Raw genomic sequence first — 26,303 nt, 5'->3', positions numbered from 1 at the left:
GCCCAAGCTCATCGAGGTATACGCTGAGGCATTGGAGCGGGGGTCCCTCCCGTCTACCCTTAGCGAGGCGGTCATAGTTCTGCTCCCAAAACCAAACAAGGACCCGGCGTTGTGTGGGTCATATAGGCCCCTCTCCCTCTTAAACATCGATTACAAGATCCTGGCCAAAATAGTGGCCAACAGACTTTCCCAATTGATGGAATTCATTATATCGCCTGCACAATCGGGCTTCGTCCCCGTCGTTCGACGTCCTTGAATCTGCGGACGCTATTCACGGTTCTGCACAGAATTAATCCGGCCACGCCTGCTGCGGCGATCCTCCTCGATACCGAAAAAGCCTTCGACTCCTTAGAATGGCCCTTCTTTCTTTCCATCATGCAACGCATGGGCATGCCGGCAAACTTCCTCGCCACTACGCGGCTCCTATATAGTCGTCCAACGGTCCGTCTGCGTGTCAATGGTACGCTGTCCCGCCCATTCTCTCTAACGCGCGGTACGCGACAGGGCTGTCCGCTTTCACCGCTATTGTTCATTTTGGCCATGGACCCCTTAATCCGGCATTTCCAGGAGCGACATCTCCACAGGGGTCTCCAGTTTTGGACGGGTCCCTTGTTGGCCTCCCTCTATGCGGACGACACTATACTGTATGTCAGAGAACCGCAGGTCAACCTTGCTCCCCTGATACGGGAGATCCTTCGCTTCGGTGCCCACTCGGGACTGGACATCAACTGGCACAAGTCTATAATCTTCCCGTTGACTAGCGGCACCTCCCCCTGGCAGTGTGAGTTCCCGTTGGAGTGGTGCTCCGACTCGGTACGTTACTTGGGCATACAGATACATCTGAGCACGAACGAAATTGTCCGCCTCAATTATGGCCGCGCGATTGCAAGGCTGGAAACGCAGGTGGATGGGTGGCTGTGGCTCCCGCTCTCCATGTCAGCCAGAATTGCCATTATAAAAATGATCGTACTCCCCAAATTTTTGTATCTTTTTAATAACATCCCTGTTCCTCTCACCCGGGCCTTTTTCTCCACCCTACGGTCCCACTTGATTAGACTGGTATGGGGCGGGAAGCACCCCCGGATCCGTTGGAAGACTCTTACGCTCCCGCATGATAGGGGCGGCTTCGGAGTACCGGATCTGTATTTATACTACCTGGTCGCTCAGTGTGCACACGCCTACGCCTGGTACCATCCTGACGCACGGATCCCGTTTCTTCGACCGGAGGCTGACTTCGTTCTCCCGGGTCGCTTGTCGGTGGTGTTGCCCAAGGGGGTCCCCCGGAGCCCAGTGGATATTCAAACGGTATCCACCACCAGCTGGGCCTGGAATAGACTTTCTCGCTACTTAGCCCAGCCTCTCCTTTATTCCTCTTCTCTCCCAATTCCTAACCCCGGGTTAGTGCCAGGCACGGGCGAGACACTTGTGCAGCGTACATTAATAAAGTTTAACCTCACCAAGATTGGGGACTTATACCCGGGAGGACACATATTCTCGTTGTCAGAGGAGGCACGATTCAGTGAGGCTACGTTCATGGACAAGTTTGTCCTTCGCCGGCTTTATTGTGCGGCGAGGTCGGAAATTGAGGGATTCCCCTCGAGCCTGCGTCCTTTGAACCCCTCTCTATCCTCATTGACAAAGATACAGGGGCCCATATTGTCTCTAAACTTTACAAGTCATGTGCAGCTTTGGTTCCATGTGCGGATGACCGGTTGCGGGCGGCGTGGGAGACAGACTTGGGCAGGCCTATTACGGACGACCAATGGACCGCTTGTTGCAAAGTCACTAACACGATCTCACTTAATAGTAGTCATAAACTCCTCCATTACAAATTTCTTCGCCGCTGCTACATGACCCCCGATAGACTCCATGCCATTGATTCCTCGCGGCCACACACATGCTGGAAATGCTCTGCACCGCATGCTGATTTTGCACACATGTCCTGGACATGTCCATGACTGCAATCATTCTGGACGCAGGTACACAAGATCCTGGAAGATATGTTGGGGCTTACACTGGTTCCCACGCCTGAGGTCGCATTGTTAGGCTACACGGTAAATTTCCCTAAGAATGTTCAAAGGCTTGCCTCTCTGGGCCTGCTACTCACCAAGCGGAAAATTGCAAAGCGCTGGGGGGGTAGAACGGCCCCCACGGCCAGGACGTGGCTCACTGCCATGGCTTCCTGCAGCACGAATAGCGAGATCTACTCCAGTCTCCTCCCCACAGTGGCGCGACCCAAGGACATCTGGGGCCCTTATAAAACATATATCGCAAACCTGCCTAGCTCTTCCCCACCACACTCAAGTTCCGGGATAGTGCCCACGGGAGTGGGGTAGACTATACAGCGCCAGAGTTACGCTTGTGGGGGGGTCATGAGGTGGGTGTGGAGCTGTGATCCTCCTTACTGTGGGTCTTGGGATGTTGTTTGCACGTGCATTGACGATTGCGTGGGTGTTGATCGAGGATAGGGGTTGCGGTGGAAATCGAATGGTGGGTCTATTGGTCCGAGATTTTCATGTCTGAGTTCCGGCGGTTGGGATCGATGGGTTGGTTGATGGAGATCTACTGTCCGATGCCTTGATTATGTGGTATTTATTGTCTATGGGACGAAAGTGTTGTAGTGTATCTCTTCACTGGTTATCTGATGAACACACAGCCGATGTCTCTGTATTGTTTTGTTTTTCAAAAATAAATAAAGCTTTAAAAAAATAAAGGTTGCTGACTTTAAGTGCTGCTACACATTTTTTTTTTAAGAAAGAGGTAACGCTGCATCAGAGTACAGACCATTTTAACTGCTTTTACACTATTGATGTGCCCACCATGTCACCAGCTCTCCAAATCATGTGTTATGGATATGTATGTCATGTCAAATAACTCAGCTGAGGGAATATCTCTGGTGCAGGCCTCAGACCATTTCCCTTGTTTTGAGTTCAGGTTAGGAAGAGATGCCCCAGAAGTCTGTTTTTGTATGGCACTCTGATGTCATTACTGTAAAACAAAAGTAAAATGAGACAATTGGATTGGCTATTCGCTGGGTGTCTAGGTTTCAAAAATCTATGGGTTTGATAGGTTTCCAGCAGTGGCCACCAAGCACAGACCCAAATACACATCTACCCACCTTGTAAAAAAGAATACATTTTGAGTGAATGTCCATGATGCATTTTGTGGACTTTCATGCTGCAGGTGATAGGCCCGCTCACACAAGTGGGGTACAATTTGTGAAATAGGATGTCTCAAAATCCTATTTTTGGGTATTTTGTGTCACAGGAGCTAGTTCTAACAACAGAGGTGTGCTACTATTTTTATTGTGCCACTCCCCACAGTTTCGAGAACTTTCCCTCATGAAATGTGAGCAAAATATGTAAGACACACAATTGATGGACGGAATGCAGAACAAATCAAAACATTCACCCCCAGTCAAGAGATCTGGGTTAAATCCATCATTCTTTTGCTCACCATGCCACCCCAGTTTAGACCTGGCCATATGCAAATCAGTCTTGACCCTGTGCCTCATGGGAACAGTCCAGCCCGAACTGCCAAGCCATGTTCTCCCTGGACCGGAAATGAGCATCCTAGGACCGGTTTCGGGGTTTCATCTCTCTTCAGCCAGGATAGCTTGATTCCGGTGGCACAGTGAGCCCAGGACCCACGTCTGGGCATACCTGGCGCACTTAGGTTGTTCCAGTGCATTGTCTAAAGCCGCTGAAGCATATATCAATTCCATAGTCAAGTCCAGCACCCCTTCAGCTCAATCCATTGAGCAGATCATTGCTACTGCTAACACGGACAGAGACATACTCACACTCAAGGATATAATTGCAGTACAATCATGGAGAAAACATACTCAGCCTCTCACAGATGACGTTGAATATGAAAAATTAAAAAATGTGCAGGAAGAACTTTCTGTCACTCAAAAAAGACTCATACTAAGAGATTTGAGAATTCTCATACCTGAGTGCTTGAGACAACAGCTCATTGAACTGGCACACCAAAGACATTGCCCTCAGAGACTGGGTGTGGTTTCTTCTCCTTGAGCTGTGAAGGAACTGAAAGCTTGTCACCTGTGTAACTGCTTATCTCCCAAGACAACACAGCATCCGCTAAATATGTCTAACCTTCCTAAACAAGCGTGGGAGAAAATTGCAGTTGATTTCTTTGTACCTTTAAGCAACGGCCAGCATAACATGGTAGTTATTGATGAGTGCTCACGTTTTCCCTTAGTGGAAGATTTATCATCAATCACCCATGACAAAGTCATTGAGAGCCTGGATGATATTTGCACAGCATGGGGTGTTCCCTACATTCTCAAATCTGAAAACAGTCTACTCTTTAATAGCAGAGATCATCAGCATAAGCATCAGAAAAGCTAATCTCTCCAGCCACAGGTAAATGGCAGTACTGAACGATTTATGGGCACCCTGAAGAAAGTGGTTCTGCGCTCTGTGCTCAAAAGAATTTATCTCAAGTCAGCCTCATGTCCAGCCCTTCGAGCTTATCAGTCCCCATTCTACAACAGGTGAAATCCCTGCCAACTTGCTCTTTGGGAGAGCCATTGAGACAAAGCTACCACAATGGACCACAAGCCGAGTAATAGACACTGATGAGAGTCAGGCTATAGACACAGCTCGCAAAAGCAAGATGAAGACCTATGCAGATAAGCTCAGATGCACTAAGGACAAGGTTTTCGAAGAAAGAAAACGGGTCCTAGTCAAACAAAAACAGAAATGGAAGGCTGATGTTCTATTTGATGCTGATCCATTAAGAGTCTTGACAAGTAAAGGACATATGGTGACCGTTCAAAATCACAGAAAGTCCATTACGAGAGACTTGTCACATTTCAAGCATCTGCCTCGATGTTCATTGGCTCCAGACATCACAACTGAGACAAGTTCACCAGAGTGCCCAATTCAAGCTTCTAAATCTACAACTACGATGTCGGATAACAGTGAAACTTCTTCACTTCATACGACTCGATATGGAAGGTTGGTACAAGCACCTCAACGACCCATTGGGGAACTGTCATGTATTTATGTTGACCATACTTTTTATTTAACAAAGGGGGAATTGTAGTGTTATATGATCATGTGCATTAGAAACCCTTGATGGACTCCGTACAAGGTTACGTAATTGGTTGAGACGTATCTAGGTGCGGTAAATACATATTAGTGCGTCCAGTTAACCGTTGTATGCCGAAGAATAAAGAAGTATGTTACACAGCTCCGTGTCTGGCGTGGTCATTTGCGTGCTCCAGAACTGGAGTGGACACGACATTCGCCATCTTGTTCCTTCCCATTCCTCCCTCCTACGATTCTTGTGCACTCTTCCTCTTTCTTAACACCATTCGATTTTCATTCCTCTTTTACTCCCTCCTATTCTCCATAACTTAGTCCACCCTCCTCCTTTCATACTTAACCACTTCTTAAATCCCCCTCCTTCATTCATGTTTTTCTAATTTCAGTCCCTTCATTCCTTTTCTTCCTTTCTTCCTTCCCAAGCCTCCCTCTGGCCTCCAGCCACTCAGATTTCCATTTTCCGCCTTTTCCTTGCATAATAGAAGGAAACAGTTAAAACGAAAGTGCTCGCGCGGCAGCAATTAAATCCAGGTAAATAGCTGTAGCAGGGAGTCCTGCGGAAGCCGAGCTGGCCATAATGAACGGCGGAGGCCGACAGCAGAAAAATCATTATTGTCCTTTAATAGACTGTAATTTAAAGAAAGGGATGAATTATTTAGTTGCCTGATTAGCCGAGGTGCCATTCTCCGAGCTCCACATAGCAGCAACGGCAGTTCCCTTGGTGTGCTTAATGCCAGAGCCTTTCCGAGCTGCACAATGCAACCCCCACCGCGGCCCTTTTGATGTCATTAAGTGTTGGTCTCAGACACCACCACCGCCTTCCAATAAAATCGTTACTATTGGTGAACACTGGAGGCCCTTAACATGTCCATCTTTCATCTTGAAATCATTACTGTCTTAATTCGTGGAACGCCGTTTCGTTTTCTCCAGCATCATTTTCCAAAACGATCATTCAACATTCCAGGTGGTGAAAGGGACCATAAACCCCCCAGCCCTCCCCGAATGTGTGTGTCTGTGTATGACAGAGCGACAAAGTGAAAATGCCTGTGAGAAACAGGTGCTGGGAAAGGGAATGATACGAGCAGCTGAAGGGTCAGTGTAAGTGGGTTATGTGCGTGGGAAGGACGAGTGAATGGGGTATGCCTTAGAAAGGAGGTCTTGAAACAGGGAGTGGAATGTGTGGAGGTGTTTGTGAGAGAAGTATTTAATTGACAGGTGAGGGTGTGGGAATGAAAGGGATGGTAAGAGTGCATGTGACAGCAAAAAGGGGGTCTTATAAGAGAAAGGAATTAATGCGATACAATAGTGAGGTGACTGCTAGGAAAAGTAGTGGTATGTGGTGAGCATGAGGGCAGAGAAGGATGGAGAGAGCAAGGTATCCGAGGATGGACGGAAAAGTGTGCGTGAATGAAAAGTGTGGGAAAGCGGTATGTGAGACAGAATGAGAGATGGAGTGTTGAGAAGAGAAAGTGTGAGGCTCATTAATTTAAGAAAAGAAAGGGGATTCATGATTAAAAAAGAGTTTAAGAGAGAACCGTGAGCGTAGAGGGCAGTGTGAGGCTAAAAAGCAGGGTCAATTTTGGGGTAGTGGAAACTAGTTGGATGTCAATGCGCCAACCATCAGGGGTGTGTCGTAGTTCCACTATAGTATACAAAATGGTGATGGGTGGAATGCTTGAATTAATCCCAGCCACTGGTAATTACTCAGGCCTCATCCCTGTCCATCGTTATTTTGCATACCATGACACCTCAGTTTGGACTTTGGACCCAGACATATAAAAATCAGTCTTGACTCTGCTCCAATGGGAACAGTCCAGCCAGAACTGACAAGCCAGGTCTTCCCTGAATCGGAACACAAGCACCCATGAGCAGTTTCTCCCTAGTTAGGGTGTTCTGCTAAAAGCATCAAATGTAGATCCTTGCCAGAATATGTGATACTGAAATATAGCAACAGAAAAAATGATTGTGTTGGCCCTAGGTGGAACAGACAAAGATAGAAGTAGTAGAGGCAAGTAAGAAAGACGGTATGTGAGAGTTAGAGGTAATGCGAGAGTAGGGAAAATGAAAAGAGTATGACAAAGGTTTAAACAATAATTTTAATTGGGATATAAAGAGTGAAAGGAGGGCACGTGTGATTTAAGAGCATGAGGGCATTAAGGGTAAGAGAAAAGTGTTAAAAGTCAAATGAAGGTGAGGCAAGAGAAAATGAGAAGAGAGAGAAATGCAAGCCAAAGAGCTGCAATTTAGAGGGAAGGAAAGAGAATGAAAAAGAGGGAACAGGCAGGAAAGGAGAGAATTGCTAGAAGTAGAGGCTGGGTATACAGCGTGAGACAGAGAAAGGACTATATAGTAGAGAAAGGGAGAATACACAGAGAAAAGGGGCAGTGGTAGAGAAATAACAAAAAGGCACCAAAGAGAAGTGTTTAAAAAAAATCCAGTTATTTGTTTTTAAATGGACCATACTGGGCACATATAGCTCCCTCCATCCCTCTTCACACCATAAGTTGGAAAAGTCTCTGTGGTAGTATAGCAGGGGCCAAACCTTTAACATGTAGGGTTCATTCACAAATTTGTATGTGAATTGCAGCAGCTGGAGCCAAATAAAGTGACAGCTGGATTTGACACCAAGTCAAACACCAGATCTCCGATTATCAGCAGCAGGACTTTGTGAGCTGGCATGGAATATCACCTAAGTGAGAATTATGTCAGAACTCACATTTCACACACTCACCCACCTGTGCATTCCTATTAGGGATTTGGGTAGAGGGGCATGCTGCACAGTAGGCTACGGCACATAGGTAGAGCCTCCAGTGCCAAAGGGGGAGCTCACGGCAATTGTTTTGGCATGTTTTAAATTTTGAGGGGGCCAGGCAGAGCATAAACCTCTGAAAAGGCTGGGTTCCTTTCTCATTGGAGGGCAGAGCTGTGGGTCAACGGGATGATACCTCTTTGCCTCTTGATGCCCCTGCAGCTGGATCTGGACCCATGGCACCTCACCCTCTCCATACTCAGATCATACGTTTCTGTCCCTTATGATGGTGATTGGTGGTTCAAAGTCAGGTATTTGCAACAGGCTTTTTCATGTATAAAGTCATTGAATGCTTTACATATGTTGTCATAATTTGAAGGTTAGAGTAGTGGTTGGCCACAAAGCAGGTTTACAACTTGGCATCAAATATTCAAAGTTGGACGAACTTTACATTCGGATCAGTTCCACCCAAAATAATGGCACTGGTACTAAGGTGGTCAGCGAGGCTTTGAAGGTGGATGCTACTGCGGCTGTCCTTAGGACTGTGAGAAGTTGGCCTGATATGTAGTGCTCACTATTCTAGTGATCACTGTGTATCATTCCAAACGACCCTTATTGATGATTGGTTGTAAGTCAACCTTATAGACCAGCTATCCTAGTAGCGTGGATACGAGCAGTCTTAGGCTAAACTCTAGAGGGCGTGTTAAGCCAGCTGTTTACCATCACATATACCCCTTGAACACCAAGTGAAAGGACACCACACAAGTTGTTATGAAAATAAAAGGATATTTATTTCTAACAAGACTACCCTGGCTCTTTATGAGTCAGGGAGCTAAGCACACTACAAAACTCTTAGGAAAATACTTCAGTTGCACAATTTACACAAATGCCCGAGGGGCACGAGAAACCATCTACACTAACAGTGAAATGCGAATGGTTAGAGTCTGGAGATACTGATTCCGGAGTGATCCGATCAGTGGGACTAAACGAAAAAGGAGCTGGACACTTGTAGAGCGAACCTGCGATGGAGCACCGAGATGCTCGAGTTACCTAGCCCGGAGGCTGCGGCTGCGTGAAGTTCGTCAAGATGTCGGGAGTCCTCGTGTAGTCTCAGGAGCCTGAAAGAAGAAGTTGCTGGCAGGCGACCAGTGACGATGTTCAGAGCGATCCAAGCCTGGATCGGTGGTGAAGGAAAACCTGAAAGCAGAGGGGACTCAGTTCTCAACCGCTAGCCAGCGATCGTGTGGGTACCTGGAGGGTACCGGCTGAAGTCACCTCGACCAGGTGAGTGGGTGACGTCGGACTCGGCTGTTCCTCGGACCAGGAGGCGCGGCGGCGACCAGGATGGAGGGCGAGCTGTCCCACGAAGGTGTCTGCTGTCGATGATGCTGGGCCCAGGAAGGGGCAGCGGATCTTGGCAGTGGCCACCCACGCGGGGGAGTCAAGATGGCGTCGGGAGTGGACCAGGAGGGTCCGTGGTACTCCTCCGTTGAAGGGGAGCAAGAGCCAGTCTGGAGCAACCAGACTAGTGATGAAACAATCGTGGTGCGTCGTGAAGAGGGGCACAAGCCGGTCGGCGAGTGGTCGAACAACGCGGTGAACAACAAGGAGCGGAAGGGCCCCCACGCAGATCTCGGGGATGCTGGGGAGGCAGACTTCGATGCTGGAGCTGCTCAGGGTTAGGGCTTCTCAAACCCTAGGTGCACTCACTCGAGGGTCCCTCGGTGGGCGTGCTAGATAAGCGTTGTGCAGGTTCTGAAGATAGCCGGTCCCGCAGGTCTCGTCACACCTACGACTCTCAGCTGAGCTGATGAGGGAGGTAAAAGGTCAGAGATGGCAGGGACTCGGGTCTCGTCGAGCTGGGCAGTCTTGATCCGTAGGAGAGACTTACAACAAACCGCAAGCGCTTAGATGGTGCCTGCTGGTGCAGGGTGGCTACTCCTTAGCCACAAGGGAGAGTCTTCAGAAATAGTCAAGAGTTCCTTTCGTGGAAAGTGGTTCGTGATTCGGAGTTATCCGATTATCTGATTATCCAATTTGGGAAGGGGACTCGCTCCTACCTTTATTCTAAGAGAAAGGGGCTGGCCCGTGACTAGGTTCTACCTATGGGTGGAGCCAGGAGGGGGGTGGTTACACCCCTGTCCTTTGTCCGGCTTCGCGCCAGCTCAGGGGCTGGTGTGCCCCCGAAACTGGGTTGAGCCGGGCTATGCACAGTGAGCACCGGGGTGCCACTGGCAATCACCTTCCTTTCAGCCCTGCCTACCTGGGATACACAAACCCTGTCTGGGATGGTGCTAACACCGCCCTCGACAGGAAACCCTTTGTCCAAGCTCCCTTTGCTGGAAGGTCCCCCAGCAGCAGGAGGTCAGACGTGTGTCTGGTGGCAGCATCCATTTTGTGATGCTGAGGCTTGAGTCAACTTTAACCGGGGTTCAAGGTTACTTCCATGTCGTGTCCCCCTAAAAGGGGGGAATGCTAACCCCGTCGCCGGGGCTGGCGAGGGGTTCGTATTCCCATTCGTATGACACCTTACTCGACATGTATAGGTGAGGTGAGGCCAAAGTTAGCAATTGCATTAAAAGTAGTTGGCCCGCGTCACCATGGAACGGCTATTAGGACTTGGTTCCGCAAGCCGTCGACGGGCTCAGCTCGCGCCAGAGCACCGTGCCACATGATTCCCTGCACTCTGCCTTCAGGATTGATAAGGCCTGCTATAGGAGTGACTGATAGGAATCCATGTGTCCATTTTTAGGGTTTAGGTGTAGGAATACTACACCTACAGCAACGGGTGATTACACCACGTGGCCCCAGCTGTCGTGCAGCCAGTTGTGTCAGATTTGGGCGGCCATTCCAGGGGTGGCATAATACATGCTTCCGCCCCTGGTAGGCCCTGGGTACACCGATGCCCTGGATACCTGTGGTATGCTGAGACAGGGACTGACAAGGCGGCCCAGTTCCAATTAGTGGATGCACCTAATGTACATGTGATAATTTCGAGAGAGAACAGCTAGGCTGTGGGTCTGATTGGCAGGCCCACAGCCGGGGAAAGTCGTAAACCAATGAAGCAAAAAGCAAAAAATCTGGGTGATCATAGGATTGCAGACCCTACTCTCCTACATGACCCCCCCCCAAACTTTGGGACAATAAGCTAACCTTGACCAGGTGAGTCTTCTTGCTCTAAGTGGAAATACCTGGAGAGCCCATCTGCATTGCCATGATCAGTGCCAGGTCTATGCTCCACTGTGAAGTCCATCCCCTGTAGGGAAATGGACCACCTAAGTAGTTTGGGGTTTTCACCCTTCATTTGATTTAGCCACAAGAGGGGCTTATGGTCGGTCTGAATCTTGAAGTGAGTGCCAAACAAGTATGGCCTCAACTTCTTCAGGGCCCAAACCACAGCAAAGGCCTCCCTCTCGATAGCCGACCAATTCTTCTCTCTGGGGGTCAGCCTCCTGCTAATAAAAGCTATGGGCTGGTCGTGACCATCAAAATTCAGTTGCGATAGAACAGCTCCCACACCCAGCTCCGAAGCGTCTGTTTGGACAATGAATGGTTTGGAGTAGTCTGGACTCTTTAGGATAGGTGCTGTGCACATGGCCTGCTTTAGGTCATCGAATGCCTTCTGACAGCTTGCTGTCCACTGAACTTTTTTTGGCATCTTTTTACTTGTCAGGTCGTTTAGCGGGGTCACAATGGATCCATAATTTCTGACAAATTTCCGGTAATAACCAGTCAGGCCCAAGAAAGCTCGAACCTGAGTCTGGGTGGTTGGAGGAGCCCAGTCCTGGATGGCCTGTATTTTGCTCTCCAACGGTTGAACCTGGCCTCCACCTACAAGGTGGCCCAGGTATACAACCTGTGTCTGCCCTATCTGGCACTTGGTGGCCTTGATAGTGAGGCCTGCCTTCTGCAGGGCCTCTAACACTTTCCTCAGGTGGACCAGGTGATCCTCCCAGGTGGAGCTAAAGACAGCGATATCGTCCAGATACGCCGCACAGAAGTCGTCCAACCCAGTGAGAACTCGATTCACCAGCCTTTGGAAGGTGGCAGGTGCATTTTTCAAACCAAAGGGCATTACCACGAACTGATAATGCCCACCCGGGGTAGAAAATGCTGTTTTGGGCTTGGCCTCCTCAGCTAACCTGATTTGCCAATACCCAGCTGTCAGGTCAAACGTACTTAAGTAGTTGGCCGAGGCCAACCGGTCGATAAGTTCGTCTGCTCTTGGTATCGGGTGGGCGTCGGTCTTAGTGACCGCATTGAGACCTCTGTAGTCCACGCAAAACCTCATCTCTTTCTTACCGCCCTGGGTGTGAGGTTTCGGTACGAGCACTACGGGACTAGCCCAGGGGCTGTCCGAGGGTTCAATGACTCCCAGCTCCAACATTTTCTGCACCTCTGTCTTGATGCAGTCTCTGACATGATCAGGTTGCCGATAGATTTTACTCTTTACGGGCAGACTGTCCCCAGTGTCGACCTCGTGGGTACACCACTTGGTCTGACTGGGTGTCAGAGAGAACATATGTCGAAAGGATTGAAGAACCTGTTTACAATCCTCTTGTTGATGTCCAGAGAGGCTGCCACAAAAGACAACACCATCTACTGATCCATCGTCAGGGTTCTGAGAGAGCAGGTCCGGGAGAGGGTCACTCTCCTCCTCCTGTCCCTCATCTGTGGCCATGAGCAAGCCCATGCCCTCCCTGTCGACATATGCCTTGAGCCTGTTTACGTGGAGCACCCTGTGGGGGCTCCGGGGAGTTCCCAGGTCTACCAGGTAGGTGACCTCTCCCTTTTGCTCAATGATCGTGTGGGGCCCAGACCATTTGTCTTTCAGTGCTGCTGGGGCCACTGGCTCCAGCACCCACACCTTCTGTCCAGGCTGATACACAGTCAGGACAGCCTTTTGGTCGTGCCAAGCTTTCTGTAATTCTTGGCTCGCCTCAAGGTTTTTAGACGCCTTTTCCATGTACTCCGCCATCCGCGAGCGGAGACCGAGCACATAGTCCACAATGTTTGATGCCGGCTTCCTGAGAGGTCTCTCCCATCCTTCCTTTACCAAACAAAGGGGTCCCCTTACAGGATGTCCGAACAGAAGCTCAAAAGGGCTGTAGCCAACCCCCTTCTGCGGGACCTCTCTGTAGGCGAACAAGAGGCAGGGTATCAGGACATCCCATCTCCGCCGAAGCTTTTCAGGTAGTCCGTGAATCATCCCTTTTAGGGTCCGGTTGAATCTCTCAACCAGCCCATTGCATTGTGGGTGATAGGGTGTGGTGAACTTGTAGTTGACACCACATTCCTTCCACATAGCAGTCAGATATCCCGACATGAAGTTTGCACCTCTGTCTGAGACGACCTCCTTAGGGAAGCCCACTCTGGAGAACACTCCAAGTAGGGCCCGTGCCACCACAGGTGCCGTAGTGGTCCTAAGGGGAATAGCTTCAGGATACCTGGTGGCGTGGTCCACCACCACCAGTATAAACTTGTGCCCTGATGCTGTCTGGGGTTCCATTGGTCCGACAATGTCGATCCCCACTCGTTCAAAGGGTACCCCCACCACTGGTAGTGGTATGAGGGGGGCCTTTGTCGTGCCACCTGACTTACCACTGGCTTGGCAAGTGACACAGGAGCGGCAAAACTCCTTCGTATCTTCGGACATGTGGGGCCAGTGAAAGTGTGGAACAATTCTGTCCCAAGTCTTATTCTGGCCTAAGTGACCTGCAAGGGGAATCTCGTGGGCCAAGGTGAGAAGGAAACCTCTCAGAGACAAGGGGATGACCAGCCTCCTGGTCGCACCAGGTTTGGGGTCTCTTGCCTCAGAGTACAGGAGTCCATCGTCCCAGTACACTTTGTGGGTACCCGTGGCGTTCCCTGCAGCCTCAGCAGCGGCCTGCTGTCTGAGGGGTTCAAGTGAGGGGCAGTCTAACTGTGCCTTCCCCAGGTCTTCCCTGGAGGGTCCCCCTGAGCCCAGAAACTCAACCTGACCAGGTTCGAGCTCTTGCGGCTCAGTTTCCCTCAGTTCTTTAAGGTCAGCCTCCTCGGAGACTTGATCCACGACCTGGGGCAAGGGGGAAGGCGAAGCCTTACCCTTACTGCTCCTTTTCTTGGAAGGTGTCTGGTCCGTTCTTCCAGGATCCAGCACCTGTTCAGTGGGGCATCTTTTGGCCTGTGACCTGGTCACAGCAAGGACATGTGCTGGCAAGCCTAACATCTCCATGTGAGTCCTCTGCTCCACTTCTGACCATTGTGACGTTTCCAAATCATTGCCCAACAGACATTCTACGGGGAGGTCTGAACTAACCACAACCTTTTTCGGGCCGCTTACCCCTCCCCAGGAGAAATCAACAACTGCCATACTGTGATTGGTAGTGACGTTGCTGGCATTGGTCACTAGGTAACTGGTACCTAGCATGATCTGTCCAGGGTCCACGAAGTTAGGCGTCACCATGGTGACACTGGCACACGTGTCCCTGTAGGCCTGAGCCACTTTTCCATTTATCAAAGGTGTCTGTCTGTATTTGCCCAAAGTATTGGGACTGGCATCAGGGGACATATCCATATCCCCTGTACAGACAAGGACGGCCTGAGTGAGCGTGCCGACTAAGTCGTCACTCCCCTCGGTTCCCAAGGTTAACCCAACTAATGCCTTGGGAGGCGCACTACCACTGCTGACTGTACTAGGGGGCGCAGGTGCCTTAGGGGCTGCAGTGGCAGGAGTTTGCCCTCCTTTCTTGGTGCACTCACTAAACCAGTGAGTCTTACTTTTACAGTATTGGCACCACCTTTTTGACTGGCCTTCTTGAGTCTTCTTCTTCTGTGAAGCCTGACCCCCACCCTCTTTGGTTTGTTGGGGACCTGTCGAAGACTTCTGGTCATTTTGTTCGTTCTTGTTACCCTTTTGGTCTGCTTTCTTCTGACCACCCTGGTTCTGATTCTGGTTCTGCTTGACCCTTGTTCTGACCCATCTGTCTGCCTTCTTTCCCAATTCTTGGGGAGAGGTCAGATCCGAGTCGACAAGGTGCTGATGCAACAATTGGTTCTGACAGTTGTTTAAAATCTGTTCTCGCATGATAAGATTGTACAATCCTGTGTAATCAGTAACCTTGCTACCCAGCAACCAGCCTTCCAAAGCCTTAGTGGCACAATCGACAAAGTCAGCCCAATCCTGAGACTGAATTTTCTGGGTGTCCCGGAACAGCACCCGGTACTGTTCCGTGGTTAAGCCGAACCCATCAATCAGTGTGTTCTTCAGGACTTGGTAGTTGTTAGCATCCTCAGCTCTTGTAGTGAGGAGCTTGTCCCTTCCTTTACCTTCAAAGGAAAGCCACAGTATAGCTGCCCACTGACTTGGGGGGACGCACTGGACAGTGCAGGCCCTCTCCAAGGCAGTTATCCACTTGTGGATGTCGTCCCCTTGTTTAAAGGGGGGCACTATTTTACTCAGGTGTCTAGTGTCTATACCCCTGTCTTTCTCTCTATTGAGAATGCTGCCACCAGTGGGATCTAACCCACTTAATTTCTGCTCTCGGGCCAAGGCAAGTCTTTCTTTGGCGAGGGCAAGTTCTTCCCGCTCGATCCTCAGATTGACTTCCCGCATCTTCGCTTCATGCTCCCTCCTCTGAGGGGAAGTCATTCCTCTCTGAGAAGGTGCCTGAGAGACATGTGTATGAACCGATCTGCCAGAGCCTCTGGAGAGAGACCTAGCTCGTCCGTTCCCAAGGTTAAGCCTGCTTGAGCGTGGGCCCGGGGCTCCCCCAGTTCCATTCTCATGCCTGCTTAAGTTGGTCCTTGTAAGCCTGCCGACTACCACTGGACCTTTGTCTGCCTCGTCTCCCGATAACTCGTCCTCGTCCTCCTCTGTGTGGAGGTCGAGGTCTGGGTCACCGAGGGTTCCCTCTAAGGGAGGCATGTTCCCATCTGCACTGGGGGGACCTGGGTTAGAGGACCTCCTAGCATCGTACGCCTCTAAGAGACCTATCAGTATTGCGATGGTAGGGTTAGAACCCTGGTTTAGCTTCCTGGAGGCACACAGTTGTCTCATCTCCTTGAAGCTAAGAGTTGCATATCGTGACACGACCTGTGGAGGGTCACTGACCACTAAGGGAGTCCCTTCAGACTCTCCGTGGACCGACATGCTTTAGAGTCTGGAGATACTGATTCCGGAGTGATCCGATCAGTGGGACTAAACGAAAAAGGAGCTGGACACTTGTAGAGCGAACCTGCGATGGAGCACCGAGATGCTCGAGTTACCTAGCCCGGAGGCTGCGGCTGCGTGAAGTTCGTCAAGATGTCGGGAGTCCTCGTGTAGTCTCAGGAGCCTGAAAGAAGAAGTTGCTGGCAGGCGACCAGTGACGATGTTCAGAGCGATCCAAGCCTGGATCGGTGGTGAAGGAAAACCTGAAAGCAGAGGGGACTCAGTTCTCAACCGCTAGCCAGCGATCGTGTGGGTACCTGGAGGGTACCGGCTGAAGTCACCTCGACCAGGTGAGTGGGTGACGTCGGACTCGGCTGTTCCTCGGACCAGGAGGCGCGGCGGCGACCAGGATGGAGGGCGAGCTGTCCCACGAAGGTGTCTGCTGTCGATGATGCTGGGCCCAGGAAGGGGCAGCGGATCTTGGCAGTGGCCACCCACGCGGGGGAGTCAAGATGGCGTCGGGAGTGGACCAGGAGGGTCCGTGGTACTCCTCCGTTGAAGGGGAGCAAGAGCCAGTCTGGAGCAACCAGACTAGTGATGAAACAATCGTGGTGCGTCGTGAAGAGGGCCACAAGCCGGTCGGCGAGTGGTCGAACAACGCGGTGAACAACAAGGAGCGGAAGGGCCCCCACGCAGATCTCGGGGATGCTGGGGAGGCAGACTTCGATGCTGGAGCTGCTCAGGGTTAGGGCTTCTCAAACCCTAGGTGCACTCACTCGAGGGTCCCTCGGTGGGCGTGCTAGATAAGCGTCGTGCAGGTTCTGAAGATAGCCGGTCCCGCAGGTCTCGTCACACCTACGACTCTCAGCTGAGCTGATGAGGGAGGTAAAAGGTCAGAGATGGCAGGGACTCGGGTCTCGTCGAGCTGGGCAGTCTTGATCCGTAGGAGAGACTTACAACAAACCGCAAGCGCTTAGATGGTGCCTGCTGGTGCAGGGTGGCTACTCCTTAGCCACAAGGGAGAGTCTTCAGAAATAGTCAAGAGTTCCTTTCGTGGAAAGTGGTTCGTGATTCGGAGTTATCCGATTATCTGATTATCCAATTTGGGAAGGGGACTCGCTCCTACCTTTATTCTAAGAGAAAGGGGCTGGCCCGTGACTAGGTTCCACCTATGGGTGGAGCCAGGAGGGGGGTGGTTACACCCCTGTCCTTTGTCCGGCTTCGCGCCAGCTCAGGGGCTGGTGTGCCCCCGAAACTGGGTTGAGCCGGGCTATGCACAGTGAGCACCGGGGTGCCACTGGCAATCACCTTCCTTTCAGCCCTGCCTACCTGGGATACACAAACCCTGTCTGGGATGGTGCTAACACCGCCCTCGACAGGAAACCCTTTGTCCAAGCTCCCTTTGCTGGAAGGTCCCCCAGCAGCAGGAGGTCAGACGTGTGTCTGGTGGCAGCATCCATTTTGTGATGCTGAGGCTTGAGTCAACTTTAACCGGGGTTCAAGGTTACTTCCATGTCGTGTCCCCCTAAAAGGGGGGAATGCTAACCCCGTCGCCGGGGCTGGCGAGGGGTTCGTATTCCCATTCGTATGACACCTTACTCGACATGTATAGGTGAGGTGAGGCCAAAGTTAGCAATTGCATTAAAAGTAGTTGGCCCGCGTCACCATGGAACGGCTATTAGGACTTGGTTCCGCAAGCCGTCGACGGGCTCAGCTCGCGCCAGAGCACCGTGCCACATGATTCCCTGCACTCTGCCTTCAGGATTGATAAGGCCTGCTATAGGAGTGACTGATAGGAATCCATGTGTCCATTTTTAGGGTTTAGGTGTAGGAATACTACACCTACAGCAACGGGTGATTACACCACGTGGCCCCAGCTGTCGTGCAGCCAGTTGTGTCAGATTTGGGCGGCCATTCCAGGGGTGGCATAATACATGCTTCCGCCCCTGGTAGGCCCTGGGTACACCGATGCCCTGGATACCTGTGGTATGCTGAGACAGGGACTGACAAGGCGGCCCAGTTCCAATTAGTGGATGCACCTAATGTACATGTGATAATTTCGAGAGAGAACAGCTAGGCTGTGGGTCTGATTGGCAGGCCCACAGCCGGGGAAAGTCGTAAACCAATGAAGCAAAAAGCAAAAAATCTGGGTGATCATAGGATTGCAGACCCTACTCTCCTACAAGGACCTTCACGGATATTTTGTCACAGTGCTTTGGGGATGTCGTGGAGATGGGGCCTGCACCAGTGGACCAAATGCTGCTCCGGTTAACCAAGCTCAACTCACCAAGGTTGACAAGGAGGGATCCCTTCTAGGGCTGGCTCTGGTATGGGTATTTAACTAGTAGCTCATCTTATAAGTTGACCTGAGCTCCTCTTGGACTAGGGAGCAGGTGAGTTTACAATCTGAGAAAGAGCTGGGGGAGAGATACGAATGACAGCAGGACCCCCAATAAAACTGAATGCTGAAGTCACCCATTACTCTGCTGTGCTGTGTGACTTCCAGGCCAGGTCCTCCCTTTACCAGAAAACAAGCATTCAAGGACCGCGTTTGGGGTATCACCCTTCATCAACCAGGATAGCTTGAATCCAGTGGCATGACTAGCACAGCAGGGCCTGGCCTGGCGGTTCGGCTGGACTGTTCCCATGGACAGCAGAGTCAAGACTGATTTGCATTTGGCTGGGTCTAAGCTGGAATAGGGTGGTGAGCAAAAAAATCATGGATATAGGTCTAGATCTCTGACTGGGGGTGTGTTCGACATTGTTCAGCATTCCGTCCATCAATTGTTTTTGCTTTTGTCACCCAAGTGGGACTGGTATGCCGAGACGTGGGTCCCAGGCTTTCCATGCCACTGGATTCAGGCTATCCTGGTTTATGAGGGGTGATACCCCGAAACCGGTCCAAGGATGCTTGCTTCTGGTCCAGGGAGGACCTGGCCTGGCAGTTCAAGCTGACTATTCCCATGAGGAGCAGGGAAAAGACTGATTTGCATATGGATGGGTCCAAACTGAAACATTATGTTGAGTAAAAAACAATGGATTTTAGCCTAGAACTCTGACTGGGGTGGGTGGTGCCAGATTTTCAGTGATTGCTCTGCACCTTTGGATTCTCTGCCTTCTGATATAAGAACCACAACTGCCTATCCGAGATTCAAGTCACTCTGACAAACCTGGCTTTTCAAACAAGCTTATAGATAGGCTTGACTCTGGTGTTCCTTCTTTTACTTAGTGCCATGAAACCTTTAGGTGTATGTGCACTCTATTAATGCTGTTTAACATAACAATAAAGTAACTCAATGGTATCCTATGGAAGAGATAGGCCTCACTATAGTGCAAAACCATTTTATGATTTTTTTCACTACCAGGACATGTAAAACTTAGAAATGCATGTCCAACTTTCTAAATACAAAGCACTCTGCCACTTGGGCTGTTTAGCGCCTACCCTAGGTGTGACTTATATGTATTATAAAGCAAGGTTTAGGAATGGCAAAGTGGTCATTTTGCCAAGGGGAGCAGGACAGATCCTGCAAGTGGACCCCTATAAATCTTCACGAAGGTTAGTGTCAAAAGGCCCCCTGTTTATCTATACTTGGCCACTAAATTGATCCCTCTGCAAAAATGGGGAGGCGAGCCGGGGCAGGAAAGCCAAATGTAGCCCCAGTACAGCCGGATTCTTCTATCCAACAGACATCAATAGACCGGATGCTCCAGAGAGCCATTGGCGTTGTGGCTAACGAGATCGAACTAACTGAAAGGCGCCTATCCCTCACACCTAATCTTGCTGCACCTCCTAGCCCACTTGATCTAACAGACTTTCCCCTCACCATGGACCAGGACCCTCCGTAGAAAGCAGAGCGGATGTTTTACACCTTTACACGCAGGGGTGGCCAGCCCAAAAAAAAGGAAAACTAAAGTCACTGTATCTAGAGGGCCTGAACAAAAAGCTCCAGCCCCTGAGACCCCTATCGCTGGAAGGGCTAATAGTCATAGTCCCCTATCTAATAGAGGCCCAGAACAGCCAGCCTGGGTCACGGACGTCGTTGTAGACATGCAGGTCCAAATAAGGACCATAGTGAGGGACGAACTAAAAGATTTATGGGATCGGGTTTATAAACTCTCAAAACTAGTAGAACGTTGGGTGGATAGGACCGAGGTGATCTTGAGAGAAAAGGAGCTGGCCAATAATTTGTCCCACACAAGACCCGACCCCAGCTCGCAAAAGTTAACAAAACACTACAATTAAATCAGAAGAAGGAGGGAAAGCAACACAGCAACCCTAAGGGGGTGGAGAAAGAAAATATTACTCATGGGCAGGAGCTTAAGCAGGGAGCACAGAAGGAAAAGGACAGCGCTGGGGGGGCTGTCGGAATCTCTGAAAACTCCTTTACTGATGCAAGGGTCAGGCAAAAGAGCAGGCCACAAGAGGGTCCCCATGAGGCAGGGACAGCCCTTCCGTGCATTAACCTACCCCCAGCCTCAATCCCTTATGTAGTTATTCTAGCTGGAGTCCCTGAATTAAAGAAAGGCACTAGGAAATCCTACTCCGATCTGAAGAATAAATGTATCCATTGGTTAATAAATAACAAACAGTTTTCCAACAGAGATATAAATGAAATCATCATGATTCGTAGGGTGGGGTGGGTAGGTTGGAGACCCAAAGATATCACTTGCGATTGTGTTGTCATTAACGTTAGGAACAGGGGGATCGTAAACTATCTTTTAGATCACCACTTAGCTAGGCTTGGGAAATCTGTTAACCTATTGCCCCTAGGTTACTTTTACCCCTTGGGTCGGCATCCACAAGAGTCCAGAGGAGCCTATTACCTGAAGTGGGCAACAAACCAGAATATCCAATTTCTCACACCTTTGCAGGCGCAAACAACTCCACTATTTTTAAATATTCCAGTGAATTATAGGTTCATCTCCCTTGAGGCAGTAGACTGACTAACGAAAGTGGTATGCCCCATACAAGATAGAGTTTATCCCAGCATGTGTACCATACAGGCAAGAGGGACTGTCCAAAGGAGTGACTATTTATCACCATCCAAGGCCATAGTTCAATCTATAGAGGAGGGGAAAAGCAGTTCACTAGAGGATAAACAGAATCAAGATCTTGAGGGACCGAACCTAGATAAACCCCTTGCCATCACACACTCAAGTAAATCAGTAAATAGGGATGGACAAATCTTTCCATTACCCAGAAAAACATTTATCTCGAATCCCAACCCAAGTTCACCTTTCCAAAAAGAATTCACATTAGATAGTATAATCATTGACCCCTCCACACATGCCATTACAGTGCACACCCCAAGTGTGAAAATACTTTCTTGGAACAGGATTAAAATCTAAACTGAAGAACCCTGAATGGGGACTCTTCATCGAACACCACAAAATCTGTATGTTCCAAGAAACATGGTCTAGGGATGAATTGAGTAGGCAGGGGTATGTGGTATTTAGTATTCCAGCGAGCCATACGGGGAGAGGTAGACCCGCAGGAGGATTGTCCACATGGGTTGGAGTTCATTTAGGGTGTGAGGCAAAATCTATTGAAAGCTCCTCTTGCGATATCCTCTGTGTCCTTTTAACTTTTCAGTCAAAACAAAGCATTTTGCTTATAAATCTATATTCACGCCCGACGTCCTGGGGCCATGAGTCTAGTCCTCTGGACTAACTTAATATCCTCCTCCCAACAATCCCATTAAACTGTGGAGTAATCATTGGCGGCAACTTTAACTGCCAATTTGAGCCCCTGGATGGTTTGGTAACAGGTCTAATAGATGAGGAGGACCAATACCGGTCCATTCCCGAACCTAACATCCCGCCAGTAAGGGTCTGGAGCCCGTTAGCACTCCAAATACAATCCCTAACACAAAATTTTTCTTTAAGAGCATGCAATGGACGCACCACATCTGATAGCCCGGGGAATCGCACTTTTAATAGACCAGGCCATACCTCAATAATTGATTATATTATGCTAGATTTACAGTCCTGGAATGAGGTGTTAGATCTTAAAATCAGCCCACAACATGACAGCGACCATGACGCCCTCATCCTAGAAATAGTATCGCCATGTAATTCGAAGGCACAGGTTAAACCCCGAATAACACTGCAAAGCCTGATTCTGACCAACGGAGGGAGAAGAGTACGTTGGGCCGAAATCTCCCAATCGCAAGACAAATTTGCCAAACTTTACCATCAAGTAGTCCCTTATCTCTTAACCACTTCTCAATTAATAGAGAGTATTGGAGCCCCCAATTCGTTTACAAAGATCTCACAAAATCACCATGATCTGGTTGACACCATGGCCACTTTCTTCTACCAAAACAAAAAGCAGAGAGCGCCCAATAAGACCAAGCATAAATGGTTTAATGCCAACTGCTGTGCTACTAAAACTGACCTAATCGCTGTCATTAAAAGTAGGGATAAAACAAAGACGCTAGAGCAGCATACAAACGCGCCATAACAAAAGCAAAACAACACTGGGTAGCCCAAAAATGGGAAGACCTCAGAAACGCATTAATTTCATATGATCTGAGGTCCTTCTGGAACATCTTAAATACTGACTCCCAGGCTGGTAGATGGGCCATCGAACCCAACATAGATGAAGATTTTTGGAGGGCACACTATGAAATCCTCTACAGAAGGGACAAGGAAGAGGCAGAAAGTATGGCAAGAGCTCCGCTGCATTCGGGTTTTAACCAGGATGATGCCCCCCCCCAATCATGGTAAGAGAAACCACTGACGCCTTAGGGAAGATCCTACCTGCAAAAGTGGCAGGTTTGGATAGGATCCCTGGCGATCTCTACCGATCTGAACCCACCATCTGGGCCCCCTACTTGGCTACTCTATTTAATGCCATACTATAAGGCATGGCAATCCCCACCACTTGGGCAGGAGCCAAAATAATACCGATCTATAAAAAGGGCTCCCCGCTCCTGCCTGCTAACTATCGCCCGATCAGTCTTATAGACTTTGGTCAGAAAATCTTTGCTCGAGTCTTATTGGGGCACCTACAAAACTGGACAGAGGAACATAATATCTTAACCCCCCTTCAAGCCGGGTTTAGAGCTAGGACATCTACGATCGACCAATTATTTAGGCTGCAGTTGATATACTGGAAATCTGTTTCCATTGAGGGGGGTAGCCTTTATCTTATTTTTGTAGATTTAAAATCTGCTTTTGACTTGGTTCCGAGGGAAAAATTATGGGTAATTCTTAGAGACATGGGAGTGCCAGAATACCTGTACGAGCAGTTTAAACGTCTTCATGAGGGTAACTATGCCGTATTAGATATGGAAAGAATGGCGAACTCTCAGCCCCTTTGCCCGTGGAGAGAGGGGTTCGACAGGGTTGCGTTCTGGCATCCACACTTTTTCCCTTTACATCAATGGCCTAATAGATTTCTTGAGCGCAGGGAAGAACATCGATGCCCCCAGGTTGGCGCAGCGCAAGATCCCGGCCCTGATGTTTGCGGATGATACGCTTCTCCTCGCAAAATCCCCGATGGGAATTCAGAGGACTCTTGACAACTTTAGCGACTTCTGCAAACATCGGGGCCTGGAAATTAACCTGCAAAAAACCAAGTACATGGCTTTTAAAGTAGGCAACTCCACCCGCCCCAATCCTTGCTTGGACGGCAGACCCCTTGAAAGAGTAACCATCTTCGAATACTTGGGATTGACGCTGACTGAGAAAATGGATTGGGGTGTCCAAATAAATAAAGCAGTGCTGAAACTTACTCAAACAATGGGGGGTATCTTAAAATTATATAGGAGTTGCACCGAAAAAACACTTAGCCCAGTGATGGAAATCTATAAGGTACAGGCCAGGTCTGCTGCCCTTTACGGAGCAGAACTTTGGGGTCATTGTGCATTGGGCCCGCTAATCCGAACAGAGAACTCCTTCATTAGACAGCTCTTGGGCCTCCCCACCAGTACTCCATTAACACCACTCTGCCTAGATCTTGGGGTTAGAGCCATAGCGGAAGAGGTGGCCCTCAGGCCCCTTCTCTATTGGCTTCGCCTTTGGAGTACCCAGAGCTACCTGCCTATAGGGACGAACTAACTGACGTAATGGGTATGCGAGGTTCAGGGAGGATACCTTGGGTGTCCAACATTAGGAACATCTGTGAGGGCTTGGGTAGGAGCAATTTATGGTATAACGCGGAAGACACGTCCCAAACAACAGCAAGAAAGACCCTGACAGAGAGTTTCAGAGAGCAAAAGCTCAATGAGCTTGAAAGAAGAACTACCGCCAGCCGTTTGAGGGTGGAATTCCTGGCAGTACAAAATAGGTACAGTCTAGAATTGGTGCTGGATGATATCCAGCCATTCCTTGCTAAAAAGCTTTATGTCCAGTTCAGACACAGAGTCCTCCCTCTACGCGCCTTCACCCGTAAGTGTGAGGGGACTTCAAACAGGGGTTGCCTGGCCTGCAACCACCCCGATGAAGCGGAACTGCACGTGTTATTTTTCGGCAAGGGTTATGGAAACGCCAGAACACGCTGGCTAATCCAACTTTGCAGAAATTTGGGGTCAAGACGATGCACTGAAGTGTACAGGATATTTAAATCAAACACGCAAAGGCCTATTGTCTATTCCATCTCACGATTTTCATTTAATATGTGGTGCACCAGAAGGGCCATCCTTAAAAGAATGGCCCAGCAGAATGATAGTGCAGGAACTGTATGAGTGACCATAAAATTGCACTCTTCTGGTTATATTCCAGGCTGTGGGAGGGGCTATAACAACTTTATTAATTGGATTCATGATTAGCACTGTATCTAATTTTTATACTACCTCTTAAACTGCGTATATTGTATGAATTTATTGTATTTTATTGCTTGTTTTTATTAATGCTTTTATGGCATTTGATTGCCGAAATAAAGTTTTTATGATGATGATTCAAGCTGAAAAATCTCAATACTTTACAGACAAAATAGAAGCTTCTAAAAACTCATCCAAGGAATTGTTTGCCACCGTTTAAAAACTTTCTAAATTACATTAGGAAAAAAAATGTGCCAGCCAACAGTTTTGTGATACCATGGGATCCGCTTTTCCAGCTAAAGTTAAAATAGTATACAACTCTTTCACTGTCTCTAGCACTATAGCTCGTTATACAACCAGCTGCACAACAGGAATCATACCTTCTCCCAGTAATGGATCAAAGATTCCAACAGGGAAGAATACCACATCAAGTGTCCTAGCAGCCGACCCCCCGTCTAACTGTCAATTCTCCACACAATGTGGTGCACAACACCTTATTTAGTTTTTCAGCTTTAACGGTGGACCAGACATTAAAACGTATAAAATCAAGTCAAATCTGGTTCACCATGGAAACCTTGTCCTCCAAGAATCCTGCATATGGTTCCAGAGGCAAGTGACACACATCTTACACCCATATTAAACAAAATCTTCTGTTCAGGTTATTTTCCAAATGTGTGAAAAAAGTTTGATCACTCCACTTCTGAAAAATCATAATTTAGATGCTAGTGACACGAACAATTATAGGCCATATTGCGTCTTTAATTTCCAGCAAAGGTAGTCAAGAAGGCCAATAATCAAGAATGAACGACCTTCATTCACAATAACCAAATTCTAGATCCTTCCCAGTACGGGTTCCGTGCCCAGTATAGCACAGAACTTGCTTTGATTACAGCTACTGAAGAACTTAGTCAGACGCTGGACCCTGGAGGAAATGCGGCCTTGATCCTATTGGATCTGTTGACCGCTTTTGACACAGTCAACTACCAATTGCTGTTTGACCATCCCACATCAGTTGTATTAAGGATAGAGCTCTGGCCCCTTTATCTTTGTTTCTTACAGAACTCACCCAGTCAGTGGCCTTGTGGACATTTCTATCACAGCCCTTCTATCTGCCAAGTGTGGTGCATCAGGGCTCTTCCTTAAACCCCATCCTTCTCAATCTGTTTGTTACCCCACTGCCTGGCCTCATCAGATCTTATGGTTTCTCCCTGGTATACACTGACAATACTCAAATTGTTGTGTTGGTAATAGGTAACCTAGATACAACAGAGACTCAGTTCCATAACTGTATGCTCCACATAGGTTCCTGGATGAGGGACAATTGCTTAAAATTGAACTCTTTAAAGATGGATATTCTACTCTTCTGTAATAATCCATCCTTTTGGTCTTCTAAGTGGTGGTCATCTGAACTTGGAATCCTTCGAACCCCAAGTGTCAAACTAAAAACCTGGGTGTCATTTTTTTATACAAAACTATTGTTTAAGGGACAGATCAACCACATTACCTCCTCATTCTGCTTTATTCTAAAAGTCCTCAGGAAGGTCCTTCACCCTATATCTGTCAGCCTTGCAGAAAACAGTAGTCAT

Source organism: Triturus cristatus, chromosome 11 (genome assembly GCF_964204655.1).
Source record: "Triturus cristatus chromosome 11, aTriCri1.1, whole genome shotgun sequence".
NCBI classification, from domain to species: Eukaryota; Metazoa; Chordata; class Amphibia; order Caudata; family Salamandridae; genus Triturus; species Triturus cristatus.
Note: the sequence above shows the minus strand (reverse complement) of the source record.